Source organism: Hordeum vulgare, chromosome 6H (assembly GCF_904849725.1).
Source record: "Hordeum vulgare subsp. vulgare chromosome 6H, MorexV3_pseudomolecules_assembly, whole genome shotgun sequence".
Taxonomy (NCBI): Eukaryota; Viridiplantae; Streptophyta; class Magnoliopsida; order Poales; family Poaceae; genus Hordeum; species Hordeum vulgare.
The window spans coordinates 283,623,962-283,644,041 of record NC_058523.1 but is presented as its reverse complement, the minus strand read 5'-3'; positions in this window follow the sequence as shown (position 1 = coordinate 283,644,041).

Sequence of the window (20,080 nt, the reverse complement as noted above, 5' to 3'; positions counted from 1 at the left end):
GCGGTAGGCAGTGGCACGGTGTACCAAGTGGCACCCGGATGGTGGGCTTGGGAACCCTGCGCACATCGTTTGGGGCCGTGACGGAAACCTCGGCCGGACTTCCGTACGGGTTACTCTCAGATAGGCGATAAACCTGGACTAGGTACTAATGTGGTTAACGGTCGTGGACAACTCCCTCGCTGGGCTTCCGCTTGAAGGTTGCCGAGGTGCATGACGTGCACATGGAGATAAGTGGCGAGAGCGTGTGTGACGAAGTACACCCCTGCAGGGTTATGATCTATTCGAATAGCCGCGTCCGCGGATATGGACTACTTGGAGACATATGTTGTTCATAGATAACTTAAATGGCTACTCATAAAATCTTCAAGATAAGGGTGAGTGTCGCGGACGGCATTGCCGTATGGAGACGGAATGATTCCATGATGGAGTATTGTTGTGGTGATAGTGGACTCGTGTGCGAGAAATCAAGTTGTCAAAATTATTTAAAAATGCAAGTTGGCTAGCCACGAGTCAAATGCTGGCTTTCTGCATGAAACCCCACCATACCTTATTGATACATTGCATGAGTAGATAATTATCCTAAAGTCTTGCTGAGTACCTCCGTACTCATGTTTGCTTAATAAATGTTGCAGAGGTTGCTAATGACCCAACTGGTGGGTTCTTCATAGACATCGACGACGACGAGTAGCTGGTGTCCCACCTACGATCTGGCCCTAGGTTGGGTCTGTAGTATAGTCAGGCCATGTGCCTTCTAGTTGCACCTGTCTGAACTCAGACAGTTTTAAACACTTCCGCTGGCTTGTAACTGAATGACTGCTATTATGGGTCGTGGGACCCTTATTGTGTAATATTATGTGTGTGTCTCTTCCGAGCCTCTTAAATAAAGCTTGTATGTTTATGGTTATGTTGTGATGCCATCGATGTATCTATACATATCGGTATGCCATGCGTACATGTGTCATACTTGATATGTATGGGGTTCGATTACCTAGCTGTGAACTTTAGTAGCACTCCTTACAGGGAAATGCCCCTTTGTGATCCAACGAGCCTTGGTAGCTCGCTACTGCTCCGGATACATTGGTTGACCGGCATATGTCCTTCTTAGCTGTTGTGTATGTCCCCTTTGGGGAAATGTCACGCGATGTAATGGAGTCTTTGTAGCTTGCTACGACTCGTCTACACTCGCTGGTGACCGACACCTGGTTTGTTGGGTCATGTATGCCTGTCCTTGTGTGGTACTGCCACTTTGTTTTATGACTAGACTTGTCGATCCGGGTTCTTTGACATTGGAATTCTAGCGACACAATTGCATATGTGAGTCAAAAGACGCAAACGGTCCCGGCTAAGGTAAGGCTGCAGCCGTGGGGTTAACCGTGTGTGAGACCGCAAAGGGATGCGATGTGTTACAGGCTGGATTCCTATGGCTTAGGATCGGGGTCCCAACAGGCGGCGACTCCGATACCCTCATGGCCAGGTGAATGCAGAAATGGCACCATGGCATCATCGCCTACCTGGTGGGAGTCGAAGGACCGACAAGGAGGGCCTGAGTGACCGGCGATGACGTGACCACGACGGAGATGTTTCAGGTGGTGGTGGAGATGGGTACTACGGGCAGAGAAAACCATGGGGAGAGGTGGAGAAGCTTCGTGATCTCACTACGGTCACAGAGGAGGTGAGAGGAACGCGAGAGGTGGCATGTAGCCCGAGATTGACGGAGCTCCGAAGCTGAGGCACCTCGGTCAATCTCGAGAATCGGGGCTCTCCTTGCTCAAGTAGAGTATCTAGGGGATCGATTGAGGGTCTGGAGGAGAGGGATGAGGTGCTGGAATGAAGGGAGAGGGCCTATTTATAGGCCAGCAACGGTGCACCGAGCGGGGGAGTGCTGGTGGTTTCACCATGGTTGTAGTAGAGGGAGAGAGAGCTCGGGGCCGAAACCACGGTTTTGCGGACGTGGTTTGAGACTCCATAGTCTGAACAAGAGGAGCGGGGCCTTTTTGTATGTGTCCTGCGAGGCCGCGCCCTACTAAAAAAATCAAGCGCGCGCGGGCACGCGTCGCCTGAGTCAGTTGAGAGGTGGGGAAGGGGGCCTCGAAGCTGCCTTGAGTCAGGTGGTTGTCGGGGACGTGGAGAGACACCGAGGGGAGGTGAGAACTGGCCGGGGCTGGCCTCCTTTGCCTCGGGTGCACCCTGTAGCGCGTCCAGAGAGCAGCTCTCGCATGCCACGACATGCTTGTGTGCTTTGGCCCTGTCTGGCTTGTCTCAGGGTTCGTTTAGATGCCCTCGGCTGCTAGCAACCGAGAGAACCAGTGATGGTCAAAGGGAGGTGCTTAAACAGGTTCTGCCAGCTTTGAACCAGAAACTAAATGGGGGTTTTTTGGCTTACATACTTGGAAACAAGGAGGGGCCACTCGTCTGCAGTTGAGGAGTGGTGCTGGCAGCCTGTGCTGGGAGTTTGAAGAGAAGGGAGTGTGTGTAGAGAGTGCTAGATGTAATTTGAACAATCTAGCTAAAGGTGTTTGTTCTGGGTTTAGGGCAGCTAACCTTCACCAATGATGTCGAAAGTTAACAGGATTGTGTTTTAGGCAAGATTAGGATGCTCTACCAAATTTGAGCTCCATTGGACAAGTTTGATAGTGTAAACTTGAAAACACCCCCAAATGGACAGTTCTGCCTTATTAAAAGAAAATGTGAGCAAATGAATCCCCAAAAATCCAATTCTTGGCAGGGTGTCCTTATTTGGGGTCTTGAGCACTCATGCAAAGTTATAGGCCATTTTAACAAACTTTGCAATCTAGAGTGGCTTCAACTTGATTCTGGACAGGAAGGGTTTTAGAACTATTTGGTGAACCAAACCACCCTGGAATGAGGTGAAACATGGCATAATCACCAACAATAGCTTGGGAAACATTCTACAAGTTTCTAGGAATTTATTGAGAATATTTCCTTTTAAAATATTTCAAAATTTCAAAACAGAAAGAATAGGTTTTCAAAGGTTTTCTCTAATATTTTTTAACTTAAATAGGGGTTGAAAATCTTATGTATGGAAAATATATGTCCTCTGAGTATCTCCAAAGTTTCTCAGATTTTTCTAAGGTAGAATTTTCCACTCAGAGATATCATTCCTGGCGTCAGAAAAGGACATGCAATTAAATTGGGAAAATATTTTATAATATAATTATTTTATGACTTTGGAGAGTTATAATAGTGCTAAAATCGGAATACAATCTTTGGGTGAAGGCACCCCCTTGAAATCAGGGACTTGTATTGCAAATCCCAAGGCAAGGTTTTGAATTAATCAAAAATTAGAAAAAACATTTTTATGGAAATATTATGTTATAAAACTATTTTTAGATCCACACACTTAAGAATACACGGAATTAATGAAAATCATGGCACTCGTAGTATTTTCTTAAAATCTTTAATTAACTCAAAATTTAAAAGACTAGAGTTGAGACAAAGTGAAAGCAGGATGTGACAAAATATATAAGTGAAGCACACGAAGCATTCTATAAGGCCGTACTCAAAAGATTTAAGTGAAGCACGAAGAGCATTCTAGAGAGCCATACTCAAAAGATTTAAGTAAAACACATGAAGCATTCTATAAATAAATGAAGGACTATCTCATACTAGACCGGTGTATAAAATGAGAAGAAAATCATTAAAGACGCATATCATGTGAACAAAACAAAAACCGAGGTATACCTATAATTGCTGAAGAATAAAGATGGGATACCTTCCGGGGCATCCCCAAGCTTAGATGCTTCAGCCTCCTTGAACTATTTAATTGGGGTGCCTTGGGCATCCCCAAGCTTGAACTCTTGTTTCTCTATATTCCTCTTTTATCGATACCTCCCCGGTCATCGAAACATAACAAAACCCTCGTGAGATCCATTAGTATAATAAAGCTAAATATTACTTTAATTACTCTTGCGTACTCATTCCAAGTTCATATTAGCATTATATCTACTATAGTCCAACTTCACCATGGTTCATACCCCCCGGTACTAACTATAGATTCAACAAAATAAGAGAACAATGCATAGAAAACAGAATGTGTCAAAAACATAATAGTCTGTAGCAATCGGGAATCTTCATATATTTATGTAACTCAGAAAATTCTGAAATATTAGGAAGAAATAAAAAAATTGCATAGAAGTACTGTGTAAAAATTTCAGAATCTTTTGACATTCCAGTAAAAAAGTAAATTCACGCACTACAGCCAAAGTTTGTGTTTTTGCACTCCACACACCAAGCAAGCAATATAATCATCCTAAAGGAAAATCTTGGCACATTATTTTTATAATACAATGGATATATACAAGGGGATAATTATTTTTGAGAAACTTCCATGAAAAATTCTACATTGCTTCAATGAGCATGAACACAAGTGTTCAAAGTCGACCCTCACTTCTCCAATGCACAACCTTCCAATCACTTCTCTTTTTGAAAACTTCTTAGGCATAAGAGGCAAGTAATTATTTTTGTATTTTTCATTTTTAATTTATTTTGTTTGTTTCACCAACAAATAAATAAATAAAAAAGGGAAAAAATATACTTAGTGAAGAAAGCAAACAAGTACACACGAGAATATCAACCCCACGCTATTGCTCCCCGGCAACAGCGCCAGAAAAGAGCTTGATAATACCCAAGTAAATGGAATCATCGTAGAAATTTCCAAAGGTGGAAGTGACAAGTATAGAGTGTCAAACACACAAGGAACTATAGGTAAGAGAAATATTCTCTCAAGTCCTATCTGCCACTGACACAACTCTACATACGCCGAACGTTTGCTTCCAACTAGGAACGAGAAATAAAACTATGTTGCGAGTATGAAGAGAATAACTTTGCATGACATCGGAGAAGTAAAATATAAAAATGGTTGTTGTTATCATAAATTTTAGAATATATTACAATATATTACAAATAGCGAGTGTGGAACAATGATGGGTCGGTGTGCGGAATCGTCCTAGGAAATTGTTAACAAGATCGGTAATCATTATTGCAATTTTCTATGAGGGAGATGCATAAGCTAACATACTTTCTCTACTTGGATCATATGCACTTATGATTAGAACTCTAGCAAGCATCCTCAACTACTAAAGATCATTAAGGTAAAACCCAGCCATAGCATTATAACATCAAGTCCCCTTTATCCCATACGCAACAACCCACCTACTCGGGTTTATGCTTCTGTCACTCAAGCAACCCACTATAATCGAATCATGAATGTATTGCAACACCCTACAGCAGAAATCCCTCATTCTTGCAAGACACACAGAGCACCATAGGATAGCACCAATAATAAAACATGCAACTCAAACCAATCTAGATCATCAATCAACCCATAAGAGAAAGAGAATCTACTCAAAACAACATAGGTTGGCAACACATCATTGGATCATAATATGTGTCATAAAGAACCATGTTCAAGTAGGGGATTACAACAAGGTGTGGGAGAGTTGACCTCTAAAAGAATATGACGATGGTGATGAAGAAGGTGATGTTGATCAAGACGATCGCCGCGGCGATGGTTCCCCCGGTGGCATTCCGACACCACCGGGAGAGAGGGGGAGAGGGTCTCCCCCTTGTGCCTCCTCCTCCATGGCCTCCCCCCAAGGTGATGATAGGTTCTCCCTTCGATCCTTGGCCTCCATGGTGATGATGGTGTCACATCCCTAGTTACCCCTTTGATGAATAGCAAGTTTGTGCTCATGTCTTCATTATTGCATTAGAAGTGAAATGGAAAAACAAGAGAAAAACCCTAGCAACTCTATATGTAAAACAATTCAAAGTGGTGACAAATCAATGAACCCAAAATGGCCTCCATAAAAGTCCATCATTTTTGATAAATCTTGTAAAACACAATTTAGGATTGGTTTTCTTTTTAAAAATACTTTTGGCATTTTATTTTAAACTCAAAAGCCACTGAAATCAATTAATTAATTGATTTCAAATACTTCCTAGTTTTATAAAATGTTGAAAACTTCTCATGGAGTTGGAAATATTCCAAATAACACCCCCAGAGTTGTTTAGCTATTTTGTTTGAATTAGTTGGAGCCAAAACAAATAAAACAAATGTTAGAAATAACAAAACAGAAAAGAATAGAGGAAAAAAAGGTTACCTCTCGCCTGGCCCAGCCCACCAGGGGCTCAGGCGTCTTCTTCCTCCTGCCAGAAGGCCGAGGAGAAGCTCGCCATGGCGCATGGCCAAGGGCTCCACGCCACCTGCCTGCCTGGCTCCCCGCCGCCCTGGTGAGTGGGATAGGCTCAGAAGAGCCGTCCCGATCTCCTCCTCCTCCTCTCCATTTCTCCCTCTCTCCTCTGCCCTGCTCTCTCTTTTCTTCTACCGCCATTGGTGAGCTCGGGCTCGAGCTCACCACCGTGCCCTCCGGCCCCTGCTAGTCCTATCCGAGCAGCGCAATCTCTTCGCCATGATGTGTTGCACCTTCCCGTCGAGAGAATCGAGCCGAAGCCCCTGAATCGAGCTCCCACCGTCGTCGTCTTCACCTCCGGCCGCCGGACCTCTTCCGTCGATTCGCTCCCTCCGGCGCACCCCCGAGCCCTCCAACAACACCATCGGAACCGCCATGAGCTCGTCATCATTTCCCCTCTCACCCCACGCTCTTCCGTGGCCCACAGCCTCCATACCCACCATGGCCGAGATCCACTCGCCACCGTTACCGTTGTTGCCGTTGCTGTGGTCCGCCACCGACGCATTTGAGCCCTGGAATGAGCTCCTCACGTCCCCATCCCGTGCCCTGCAGCCACCACCCGCACAAGGACGAGCTCCGGCCGCCGCCTCTGCCATCGTTGTCGTCACCTCCGGCCACCCCAGTGCCTCAAACCCGTCGGAATGGATGCGGCGCTCTGCCAGCTTCCTATAGAACCCAACCGTGCCCGATTTGGTGCCCTCTAGCGTCGTTTAGGTTGTCTCCGGCAAGCCCTCCTCCACGGCTATGGTCGCCGGCGACCACCCTCCGGTGGGGGCCGACGTGGCCACCTTAACCCGCCTCTAATCAGGCCTTAGTGCCACTGCCAGAGGGCCCCACGCCTGGTCAAACCCCAATTAGGGGCTGGTCAGCGCGGGGTTAGCCCCTGGGTCACTGACCAGTGGGCCCCACTGGTCAGGGTTTGACCTGGACCGGCTGGTTGACCTGCTGACGCAGGGATGACATCAGCCTGACGCAGTAATTGATTTCCTATTGTAAAATAATTTATATATGAAAAAGTATCAGAAAAATCCAAGGAATCTGATTATGGCATTTTCATGCATGTTTGAAAAAGTTAACATCACCAAATAGGAAAAATGGTGAATAGGATAAATTTCATAATTAGTTTGGAGATGGAATTTGATACTTATTTGAATTCCACTTCAATTGTTATGACCAAACATTGGTCAATGGAAATCAGTACCTCCAAATACTAACTCCATTCATGTCGGAATATTTTTTATGAGCATCAGGTCGAATCAATTATAAGGGTACTTGGAAAGATACCCGTCTTGAAGTGATGTTTGGATCCTAATTCAAACCAACTTCAACTTAAGAAATGATAACCACATTAGCCCTGCCACTTTTAATTTCATGACTTGAGCATGCATCATAGTGTTGCATTTCCGTGAAGTAATGTTGTTCTTTCTTGTTTGCCGGTGTTGTTCCCCCTCGCTAAACGATGTTTCCGACGATATGATCGTTGACATTGATGAAGACTCATTGCTATCTTCTGACTTGTCAGGCAAGCAAACCCCCCATGAGCATATTGATATAAACCCACTCTCTCGCTCCTGCTCTCTTTTATTGCATTAGGACAAACACGATTCAACTGTACATGTTATCGGTAGTTGAACCCATTCCTCTGCATGACCTGATTTTGTCACAGTAAATAGTTGAAACCACTTAGCATGAGTAGCAACTGCTTGAGCCTTGTTGTGCTTACTCATCCATGCTTGTTTACAATGCCTGCTATGCTTAGGGTCGTGTCGGGTCTGATCCATCTGGATGATGAATTAGAATGGTTGTGTTCATGTCCTATAGTGTGAGAGTAAAAGTGTGAATCCGATTTGGTAAAGGTAGCGACGAGAGGCCATGTAGGAGTACATGGCGGGTTGTCTCATTGGGACTGTCCTTAAGAACTGAGTTCTGTGTATGTTATCCAAGACAAGATACTACCATGCATTGGGCCCTGAAACATGACCCCGCTCGGCTTATTAATTGCCTAGATCTCTGTCCAGGAGTTGCAATTAGTTTCTGGTGTTTGTAGGAAAAGTGTTGGCGGCCGTGTTTAGCTCTGCCCGGCGGGGTAGGCTTCACTACGGTAGATACACAGTGGCACGGTGTACCAAGTGGCACCTGAATGATGGGCTTGGGAACCCTGCGCGCATCGTTTGGGGTCGTAGAGGAAACCTCGGCTGGACTTCCTTGCGGGTTCAGTCTCAAATAGGCGATAAACCTGGACTAGGGTCTTGTGTGGTTAACAGTCGTGGCCGACACCCACGCCAGTGCTTCCGCTTGAAGGTTGCCGAGATGCATGACGTGCATATGGTGCTAAGTGGTGGGAGCATGTGTGAAGAAGTATACCCCTGCTGGGTGATTCAATCTGTTCGAATAGCCGCATCCTCGGATATGGACTACTTGGAAACATTACGTGGTACATAGACAATTTAAATGGATACTCTAAAACATGCAAGATAAGTGTGAGTGCTATGGAAGGCCTTCTCGTAGGGAGACGAGAGTGGATCCATAGTGGTGTGTTGAATTGGTGAATATGTGGACTCGTGTGCGTTATCCCACCAAAGAAAGAACTTGTAGTCGTGGTACAGGTTAGCCAAGAGTCAAAGCTGGATTGCTGCAATCAAACCCCACAAACCTTTCATTGAAACATGATGCATGTGTAGATAGTTCTGATGTAAGACTTGCTGAGTACCTTTGTACTCACGGTTGCTTCATTTATGCTTTTGCAGAGAAGACTTAGACTCATTAAAAGGTTCTACGCGATGTGTTCGATGTTGACCGGAATAGCTTGGGAATCCCAGACAGAGGTCTGGCTCCTTTGGTAGGGTCGTAGTAGCTTTTCCGGCTCTTCCAGCCACTTTTGGTAGATGTCTGTACCCAGACATGAATTGCTTCCGCTTGTTGTTTGTATGACTTGAGTGTCAGGTCACGAGACCCCTGCTTGTAATATCATACTATGTTGACTCTTATGAGTCTTAAATAAATTCCTGAGTCATAGAGTTATGTTGTGATGCCATGCTGTATCTACACATATCGTTCATAATGTGTGTATGTTTGAAATGCATTATATGTGTGGGATTCGACACCTAGTTGTTTGCCTTTAGTAGTACTCTTTACAGGGAAATGCCTCTTTGTGATTCCATCGAGCCTTGGTAGTTTGCTACTGCTCGGAACACATTGATTGACCGGCATGTATCCTTCTTTGCTGCTGTGTCTGTCCCCTCGGGGAAATGTCACGCGGTGTAATGGATTCCTTGTACCTTGCTACGACTCGTCTACACACGCTGATGACCGACACCTGCTTTGCTGGGTTATGTATGCCTGTCCCTGTACGGTTGTACCGATGGGGTTTATAACTAGTCATGTCGACCCGGGTTCTTTGTCGTTTGAACGCTAGCAACATATTCATATACGTGAGCCAAAAGACGCAAACGGTCCCGGCCAAGGTAAGGTGGCAGCCGTGGAGTTTACCGTGTGTGAGGCCGCAAAGTGATGTGATGTGTTACAAGCTAGGTTCTTATGACTCAGGATCGGGGTCCCGACAGACGGGCCCTTGTGCTTCCTCGCCATGGTCTCCGGGGATGGTGACCCCCTCTGGCAGGGTGTCGGAGAGGGCCAATATTGGTTTTTCGTTGCTCTGTAGGCTTGCTGCGGCGGGAATATCCGATTCAGGTTGCTTTTTGGGGGTTTCTGTATTTCTAAGAATATTTGGCGTTGGAATCACGTCACGAGAGTGCTCGAGGGGTCCACAACTTAGGGGCGCGCCCTAGGGGGTGCCCTGGTGGCTTGTGGCTGCCTCGGGACTCCTCTCTGGTATCTTTTTGCTCCATTATTTTTAATATTTTCCAAAAATATTCTTCGTAAATTTTCACCCCATTTCGAGAACATTTATTTCTGCACAAAAACAACACCACGGTACCTTTGATGAAAACAACGTTAGTATGGGTTAGTTCTAATAAAATCATACCAAAATCATATAGAATTATTGTAAACATGCCATGGATACTTCATAAATTATATATACGTTGCAGACATATCAGCATCCCCAAGCTTAATTCCCGCTCGTCCTCGAGTAGGTAAGTGATAAAAAAAATAATTTATGAAGTGTGAATGCTAGTATAGTGCATAAATTTCATCAATGATAGTTCCAAACACTTTTTCTAGCATCATTATATATCATAAACAGTAGCTCATCTCATAAAACTTCTCATGATGCAGTAACAAGCTATTCATGTGTTAAAGTTTAGAGCATAATGTTTTTTGAGAACTAACAAACTATGCTTTCAGTCACCAAACAATTGTAATTCATCTTATTTTCAGGAAGGGTCTATGTAAGAGCTTTGATTTAGCAAATTCCACATACTGAACTATCATAGTCTTCCATGGTTATTGACACTCAAAGCATATTTTTACAACAAATAGCATTTATCAAACACACAGAAAGATAGGGGATTAAAGTTTCGCCTCCCAACTTATTTATAATGTAGATAATTGTCAACAATAATAATTCATGACCAAATATATTTGTATGAATATATATGTTTGGATCATTCCCCACCACATGATGCTTGCCAACTAATACTTTGAGGTTGGAATAAGAAGTTAACTCAACAAGAATAGTAAATAACAAGAAAGTAAATAGATTGGCCCTTCGCAGAGGGAACAGTGATTTGCATAGGTGCCAGAGCTCGAGATTTTAAAACAGAGATCAATAATAATTTTCAGCGGTATGCTTTCATTGTCAACATAACAACCGAGAGATCTTGGTATCTTCCATGCTAGATACATTATAGGCGGTTGAAAGGGATCGAGATGGACCTAGAGGGGGGGTGAATAGGTACGGTTACAAATATTAACGGTTACTTAGAAATTTTAGGTAAGAATGCAAATATGAAAATGAGCATAACAATTGCAAGGGTGAAGGGTAAGCTTTGTGAACAAAGCACGGCAACAAGTAGGATATAAGAAAGCACAAGTAAGTAATCAAAGACTACCAACAAGTAGGAAGTTAATGTTAGGGATAACCGCAACTCCGAGAGACAAGGATCTATCCTGATGTTCACTTCCTTGGAGGGAAGCTATATCACAGTTTAGAAAGGTGGGTCTTACCACGAAGCCACACCAACGCCACAAAGGCTCACCCTATTCTCTCCTTGAGACAACACCACAAAGCGGTTTCTCAACCACTAATGGTAAGCCTTCGAGGTGGCTTCCAAACCCTTACAAACATTCCGGGGGAAACCACAAAGGTTTGATTCTTCTCCTAAGAAATCCTACCGCCTAAGAGTCTCCAACCTCCAAGAGCAACAAGATCACGGGGACTGCTCAAAACTTTCTCTAATCACAAATAGCTTGGGTTGAGAATAGGAGAAGGAGACAATCTATCTTTTAATTCGAACAACACTCAAAGGGCTCACATATTCTCTTGGCATCTAGGATTTGCTGTAAGCAAATGGAAGTGAGAGAGAAAGATATTCTTAGAGTGTTTCAGTTGTGTTCAACCCCTCCCACTCGAGGTGGCGGAAGATTATATATAGTGCTGGTAGAAAAGTGACCGTTGGAGCCACTTATGTTGTGAAGTTGCTAGACGTCCGGCAGTTCACGGTCGTCCGGACAACCACGAGGGGTTGGACGTCCGACTGTGGTCGGTCGTCCGAAGATGCAGAAGGTATCTGATTACCACAATATCTGATGGAGAGGTAATCAGCATACGGTCGTCTAGAGGATGTCGGTCGTCCGAAGACACAGAAGTCATTAGGTCAGCATCGTGTGAAAAAGTGAACAGCGCACAGACATATGGAAGGCATCGTCCGTCCGGTGCACGGTCGGCCCGAATGGTCAGAAATCCGACATTTTGGGTCTGTTGGCTGGCAACGGAATTCCTATCGTACCCGGACGTGTGGTCCTCGGAGAACCCAAGGGCCGGAAGTCCAACATTTAGGATCTGTTGGCTGGCTCATGATTTCTGGACGGCGTCGGCCGTCCGTGGTCCGAACGTGTGAGAACCATCGGACGACCGAATAGGAGTAGATCAACAAGGAAGGTAGAGAAAGAAATTTCTAATAGTTTTGAGCAAGTTTCTTGCGAGACTTAGTGATCCACTCTTCATAGTCCAGGGTCCCTATACTCAAGAAATACAAATGTAACACCCTGGTTATCGCTCGCTGATTTGTTTTTCATTTGCGGGATTTGACCCCGTCTTTTTTTCTCGATGTTATCGGATTTCTTCCACCCTAGGAATGTAAAGATGGTCATCGAGCCTTGCCTTCCCTAGATTCTCCCCAGACTAGCCTTTCCACCCAAGATATCTTCTCGGGATTTTCCCGTCAAAACCCTACCTTCCGAATTGCGGGAAGGGAAAAACCCTGATCTCTCCTGTTTCAAAGGAACCCCAATTTGTTTTTCCCTGTTGCCTCCAAAACCTTTTCCTAGTGATCATCCCTTATCTTTAAACCCTGGATATATTGCTAAGTCATTTGCAATATTTTTGATTTATAATTAATTCCTTTTTCTGCTAGTTGAAGAATTATATCTAGCAAAATACCTATCCATCTCCAATGCTCCCGAAAACTTGTAGGGATATTCTTTGTGATCATACTGAGCTCCCATAAAATATTGGCCATCATAGAATAAAGGAAAACTGGGTACTTTCTAAAGGAACTACCATTTTGGTAGCCAGAAAAAATCCCAAATAATTTGTTGACCTTGTCCTATCTATATCTTGCCCATTTCCATCAAAATCCCAAGCCCCATAGTTCAAATTTTGAGCACAATATCAAATTGCAAATTCTGTGCAGTTGGGAAATTTGCAAAGGAAGTGCTCTATTCCTTGATCTCCTTGAGCTGAAAATTTTCATGGTGGTTTATATTATTAAATCACTAGTGAATGCCAAAAACCAGCTCGATCCCTTTCTTAAATGTTGTCCAAGAAATTCTCCTAAGTTCTTCCTATTTGGAAGCTTTTTGAAGGAAGTACCATGTAGGCATTCCCGGATGAGCTGAATTTTCTCCAGCATCTCCATATATTAAAATCATCATCTTTCCCCAAATTTTAGCCAAATCCATTTAGCCATTTGAGCCCAGCTTCAAATTCTAGTTTTGGCCAGTTTTTGAGTGTGGAATGGAAGTACCATCTACACTGGTCCATTGATGCTTAAATTTTGGCATAATGACCACCTTAGTAGATGACTACTCCATGCCAAAATCATATCAAACACCTTGCTGCCAGAACCTTCTTCAGTAAGTTTCTTCTCCTCTAGAGCCTCCCAGCTCATTCCAACCCCCATTCATATCTTCTAGAGCAGTGAAGGTGATGTTGGACATGAATGGACATGCACGATGACTCAAATCGGGGTGTGCACGTGGTGACCACCAGCAGAGCGCGCCAAATGCAAGGTCTGTGCGTTTGGGCCCTCGGCCTTGTCTGTTTCCTCCTCCTCTCGCGTCCCCTCCATGTCTAGTAGACAGTCCATGCTCGTGCAGTCACCCCCCCCTCTGTTCCTCGCCATGGATGTGTCTGCCGAGCACTGGAGCAATGCCAATCTCCGTGGAGCTTCGGTCGCTGGCGAGAGATGTCTAGGGCCTTCTCCCGAGCCTTCTTAAGGAGCTTCCCGAGTCCCTCGTCTTCCCAGTAATCTCCTTACGCCCTCCCCAAGCCCTCGGAGCTCCCCATTGCAGCAATGGCCAAAGCTTCCGCCATTGCCAGTGCCGCCGCTCTCGGTCCCGCGGTCGAGCTCCGCCCCTAAGCCCTCCCAATCCTTCCTTTCCTCTTGGGAAGCACCCCCTCGAGCCGCTGGAGCAGTCGCCGTCCCCAGGCTCCTCGGGGAGGCTCTACTGAGACGGCACCACGGGCGCCCGACGGCCACCTCATCCCCTCGAGTCGTGGCGTCGGTGTAGTCCGCCTCCGGTGACCCTATGGACAGCCCTGGGCGCGGTGAGGCACGGCCAAGCTCCCCCGCTCGCCGGCCAGCCTTCAAGAGCGGCGAGGCCATGGCAGCCGCAGCAGCCGATCTCCCCCTGTCCTGCGGCGAGAGGAAGAAGAAGGTAGGAGGAGAGGAGAGAGAGGTAGGGACCCAACAGGTGGGCCCCGACCCCACCTGTCGGTGTTTGAGAGAGAGAGGAGACCGCCAGGTGGATAAGTGGAGGCGTGTTTCTGAAAGTACGCTTTCCCTTGGAGGAAACATATTTCGCTGAAGGCGCCACCGACTGAGCTCTCAGGGACCCGAGGGCAATTACTTTAATTGCAGAAAGGTCCTTCTGCTTCAAATGCTTGTATCATTTTGCTCGGGACTCCGATTGAGGTGATTCCAAAGCCCTCGTCTTTGTCTCGTCGAGCCCGTCATGATAGTAGCATTTTCAGAAGGTGGTGTCACTGTGAAAATGAACCTTTTGCCCTTGTCTCCAATCAACCCCTTCGAGAGAGTGCAGTATCCGATGATCCTTTGTGCGGAATCTGTGCACCTCTTCCAGGAATATTCTTCGACCCCAGGCAAGCCGACCATCTGATATATGCCCCAAGGCATTGCTCTGTGTTGTTCGTGCATGATTAAATTAATATCCATGTGGTTGCATGCGTAGTAATGTGTTGTATGAGATGCTGACAAACCCTTGCTCGAATTTTCTTTGATGATGGTAGCACGCCTGAGTCTAAGCTGCTTTCGGGCGTCCATGGAGGGTGCCAACTTTATATATCTCTTGTCAGCCGTTGACCCGTGTTCTGAGCTGCTTTTCGGCCGTCGCGGGTAGCTGTTGAATTTCTTTCCATGGCAGTGACCCTATGCTCTGAGCTGATCTTCGGTCGTCTTAGGGAACTGTAACATTCTTCTTATCAACACCGTCTCATGCTTTGTGCTGCTTTCCAGCCGTCTTGAGTCGGGGTTGAGTTATTCCGGTAATGTCCCAGATCTGTGTTGTAGAGACCGTTCTGTTGACTACCGATTTATTTGCCGAGTTTGTGCGAGGGTTCCGAGGATCTCAATTATAGATAAAACCTGTGAAGGAATAATTTGCTCTTCACATCCTGTGTATTAATGGTTCATGATATAGAAATAGTTTGTAGTATTCTTATCATTGCTATTGCATTCATCGCTATTATCATGGTGAGTTATTGTTGCTAAGTAGCCAAGCTTATAAAAATACTGATAAATTAAACCTAATGAGTTCATCTCGAGTCACCTGTCTGGGCTTATTCGTGCAACCGCATTTGCCAATATGGGACGATCGTGACTTGAGCTGTTCGCGTGATCACTCTCTCCGGTACCTCCAAAGACGGAGGGTTATGCACGAGCACTGACCCTGATCAGGTACGCAGTGATAACCCTTTGAGCCCAGTTAAGTTGAGTTGGGTGATACGTCCATTTTGCATCATGTTTTCATGTTGATATACATCGCTTCTTGGGCTGTTATTTCACTTCACCGTACAATTCTTATGCCTTTCTCTTATTTTGCAAGGTTTACATGAAGAGGGAGAATGCCGACAACTGGAATTCTGGCCTGAAAGTGGAGCAAAGTTTAGATACCTATTCTGCGCAACTCCAAACGCAGTAAAAACCAACAAGGATTGTTTTCCAGATTTATAAAAAATACTGGGCCGAAGAAGCGCGAGAGGGGCGCCAGCAGGTGGCCACAAGCCTGCACGGCACGGCCACCCCCCCCCCCCCAGGCCGCGCTATGAGGGCTTGTGGGCAGCCTGCTGGCCCACTTGCCCCCCTCTTCTGCTATATGAAGGGTTTCGTCCAGGAAAAGATCAGGGAGGACTTTTTTCATGGATTCGCCACCGCCATGAGGCGGAACTTGAGCAGAACCAATCTAGAGCTCCGGTAGGACGATCCTGCCGGGGAAACTTCCCTCCCGGAGGGGGAAATTGTCGCCATCGTCACCACCACCACTCCTCTCATCGAAGGGGACTCGTCAACATCAACATCTTCATTAGCACCATCTCATCTCCAAACCCTAGTTCTTCACTTGTAACCTATCTCCGTCTCGCGACTCCGATTGGTACTTGTAAGGTTGCTACTAGTGTTGATTACTCTTTGTAGTTGATGCTAGTTGGATTACTTAGTGGAAGAGTTTCATTTCAGATCCTTGATGCTACAAATTACCTCTCTGGTAATGAATATTATTATGCTTTGTGAGTAGTTACTTTTTTTCCCGAGGACATGGGATAAGTCATGCTACAAATTACCTCTCTGGTAATGAATTTGGTATTCGTTCGATATTTTGATGTGTTGAATGCTCTTTTTTCCTCTAGTGGTGTTATGTGAACATCAACTACATAACACTTCACCATTATTTGGGCCTAGAAGAAGGTATTGGGAAGTAATATGTATATGATGGGTTGCTAGAGTGACAGAAGCTTAAACCCTAGTTTATGTGTTGCTTCATAAGGGGCTGATTTGGATCCACTAGTTTAATGCTATGGCTAGACTTTGTCTTAATTCTTATTTCGTAGTTGCGGATGCTTGCGAGAGGGGTTAATCATAAGTGGGATGCTTGTCCAAGTAAGGGCAGTACCCAAGCGCCGGTCCACCAACATATCAAACTATCAAAGTAACAAACGCGAATCATATGAACATGATGAAAACTAGCATGACAGAAATTCCCGTCTGTCCCCGGGAGCGTTTTTCCTCCAATAAGACTTTTTTTAGGCTTGTCCCTTGCTACAAAAAGGATTGGGCCACTTTGTTGCTCCGTTGCTACTTTTCTTACTTGTTTCTTGCAACGAATCATCTCACCACACAATCACTTGTTACCGATAATTTCAGTGCTTGCAGATTTTTCCTTGTTGAAAACCACTTGTCAGATCCTTGTGCTCCTCGTTGGGTTCGACACTCTTACTTATGGAAAGGACTACGATTGATTCCATATACTTGTCGGTCATAAAGACGCTTTTCTGGCGCCGTTGTCGGGGAGTAAAGCGCCTTTGGTAACTGGAACTTGGTAAGGAAATATTCATATAGTTTGCTGAAATTCGCTGTCACTTGTCACTATGGATACTAATCCTTTGAGGGGCTTGCTCGGGGTATCTTCACCTCGAACGGAAGCACAAATAGTTGCTCCTCAACCTGCTGCACCTACTGAAAATATATGCTTTGAATTTCCTTCGGGTATGCTTGAGAAACTGCTTGTTAATCCTTTTACAGGAGATGGAACATCAGATCCAGACTTGCATCTAATCTATGTAGATGAAGTTTGTGATTTATTTAAGCTTGCAGGTTTGCCCGAGGATGAGGTCAAGAAGAAGGTATTTCCTTTATGTTTGAAGGATAAGGCATTGACATGGTATAAGCTATGTGATGATACTGGATCATGGGACTACAATCGGTTGAAATTGGAATTTCATCAAAAGTTTTATCCTATGCATTTAGTACATCGTGATCGGAATTATATTTATAATTTTTGGCCTCGTGACAGAGAAAGCATCGCTCATGCTTGGGGGGAGGCTTAAATACTTGCTATATTCATGCCCCAATAATGAGCTCTCGAGAGAAATTATCATTCAGAACTTCTATGCTCGGCTTTCTCATGATGATCGCACCATGCTTGACACTTCTTGCACCGGTTCTTTTATGAAGAGAGATATTGACTTCAAATGGAACTTATTGGAGAGAATTAAACGCAACTCTAAAGACTGGGAGCTTGAAGAAGGTAAGGAGTGAGGTATGAATTTGACGTTTGATTGCGTTAAATCCTTCGTTGAGACAAATACTTTTTGTGACTTTAGCGCTAAGTATGGACTTGACTCTGAGATAGTAGCTTCACTGTGTGAATCCTTTGCTGCTCATATTGATCTCCCCAAAGAGAGTGGTTTAAATATCATCCTCCTTTAGAAGTCAATGTAGTTAAACCCAATCGATTTGAAGAGAGAGTCATTACCTATAATGATCCTGTTGTTCCGAGTGCTTACATTGAGAAACCACCTTTCCCTGTTAGGATGAAGGATCCTTATAAAGCTTCAACTGCGATACGCAGAGGCTATATTAGAACACCTACACCCCCTGAGCAAATTAGAGTTGAACCTAGCATTGCTATTATCAAAGATCTTCTGTCCGACGATGTTGTGGGACATAATATTCACTTCTGTGAAGATGCTGCTAGAATTGCTAAACCTCACGCTAGAGAGAAACATAGGCATGTTGTTGGCATGCCTGTGGTTTCTGTTAAGATAGGATATCATTGCTACCATGATTTATGTGACGTGGGTGCTAGTGTTTGTGCAATACCTCAATCCTTATACGATGAAATTAAAGACGAGATTGCACCTGTTGAGATAGAACCCATTGATGTCACTATTTAGCTTGCCAATAGAGATACTATCTGCCGTGTGGGAATTGTTAGGGATGTTGAAGTCTTGTGGTAAAACAAAGTATCCTGCTGATTTCCTCATTATTGCTACCGCATAAGATAGCTTCTACCCGATCATATTTGGCAGACCCTTCCTCAATACTGTCAAAGCTCATATTGATTGTGAGAAGCAAACTGTCACTGTTGGCTTTGAAGGTGTGTCACGCGAGTTCAATTTCTCTAAGTTTGGTAGACAACCTCTTGAAAAGGAGTTGCCTACTAAGGATGAAACTATTGCCTTAGCTTCTATTATCGTGCCTCCTACTAATCCCTTAGAGCAGTACTTGCTTGAGCATGAAAATGATATGCATATGGATGAAAGGGATGAGATAGATAGAGTTGTCTTAGAACAATATCCTATCCTTAAGAATAATCTGTCTGTTGAACTTCTTGGGGATCCACCCCCACCAAAGAGTGATCCTGTGTTCGAGCTTAAACAGTTGCCTGATACTCTTAAGTATGCTTTTCTTGACGAAAAAGAGATATATCCTGTTATTATTAGTGCTAGCCTCTCAGAGCATGAAGAAAATAAGTTAGTGAAAACTCTGAGAAAGCACCGTGCTGCTATTGGATATACTCTTGATGATCTTAAGGGCATTAGTCCTACTCTATGCCAGCACAAGATTAAAACCGATCCTGATTTCAAACCAGTTGCTGATCATCAAAGGAGGTTGACTCCTAAGATGGAAGAAGTAGTAAGAAAAGAAATACTAAAGCTCCCGGAAGCGGGTATTATCTATCCTGCTGCTCATAGCGATTGGGTGAGTCCGGTGCACTGCGTCCCTAAGAAGGGAGGCATTACCGTTGTCCCTAATGATAAGGATGAATTGATCCCACAGAGGATTATTACTGGCTATAGGATGGTGATCGATTTTAGGAAACTGAGTAAAGCCACTAGGAAAGATCGTTACCCTTTGCCTTTTATCGACCAAATGCTAGAAATACTGTCTAAACACACACACTTTTGCTTTCTAGACGGTTATTCTGGTTTCTCCCAAATACCAGTTGCACAATCTGATCAGGAGAAAACCACTTTCACTTGCCCTTTCGGTACCTTTGCTTATAGACATATGCCTTTTGGCTTATGTAATGCACCTGCCACCTTTCAAAGATGTATGATGGCTATATTCTATGACTTTTGTGAAAAGATTGTTGAGGTTTTCATGGATGACTTTTCTGTTTATGGCTCTTTCTTTGATGATTGCCTCAGCAACCTTGATCAAGTCTTGCGGAGATGTATAGACACCATTCCTATCTTGAATTGGGAGAAGTGCCACTTTATGGTTAATGAAGGCATAGTCTGAGGACATAAAATTTCTAAAAGAGGTATTGAAGTCGATAAGGCTAAGGTTGATTCAATCGAGAAAATGCCATACCCCATAGATATCAAAGGTATAAGAAGTTTCCTTGGTCATGTTGGTTTCTATAGAAAGTTCATTAAAGACTTCTCTAAGATTTCTAGGCCTCTTACCAATCTCTTGGAAAAGGACATTCCTTTTGTTTTTGAC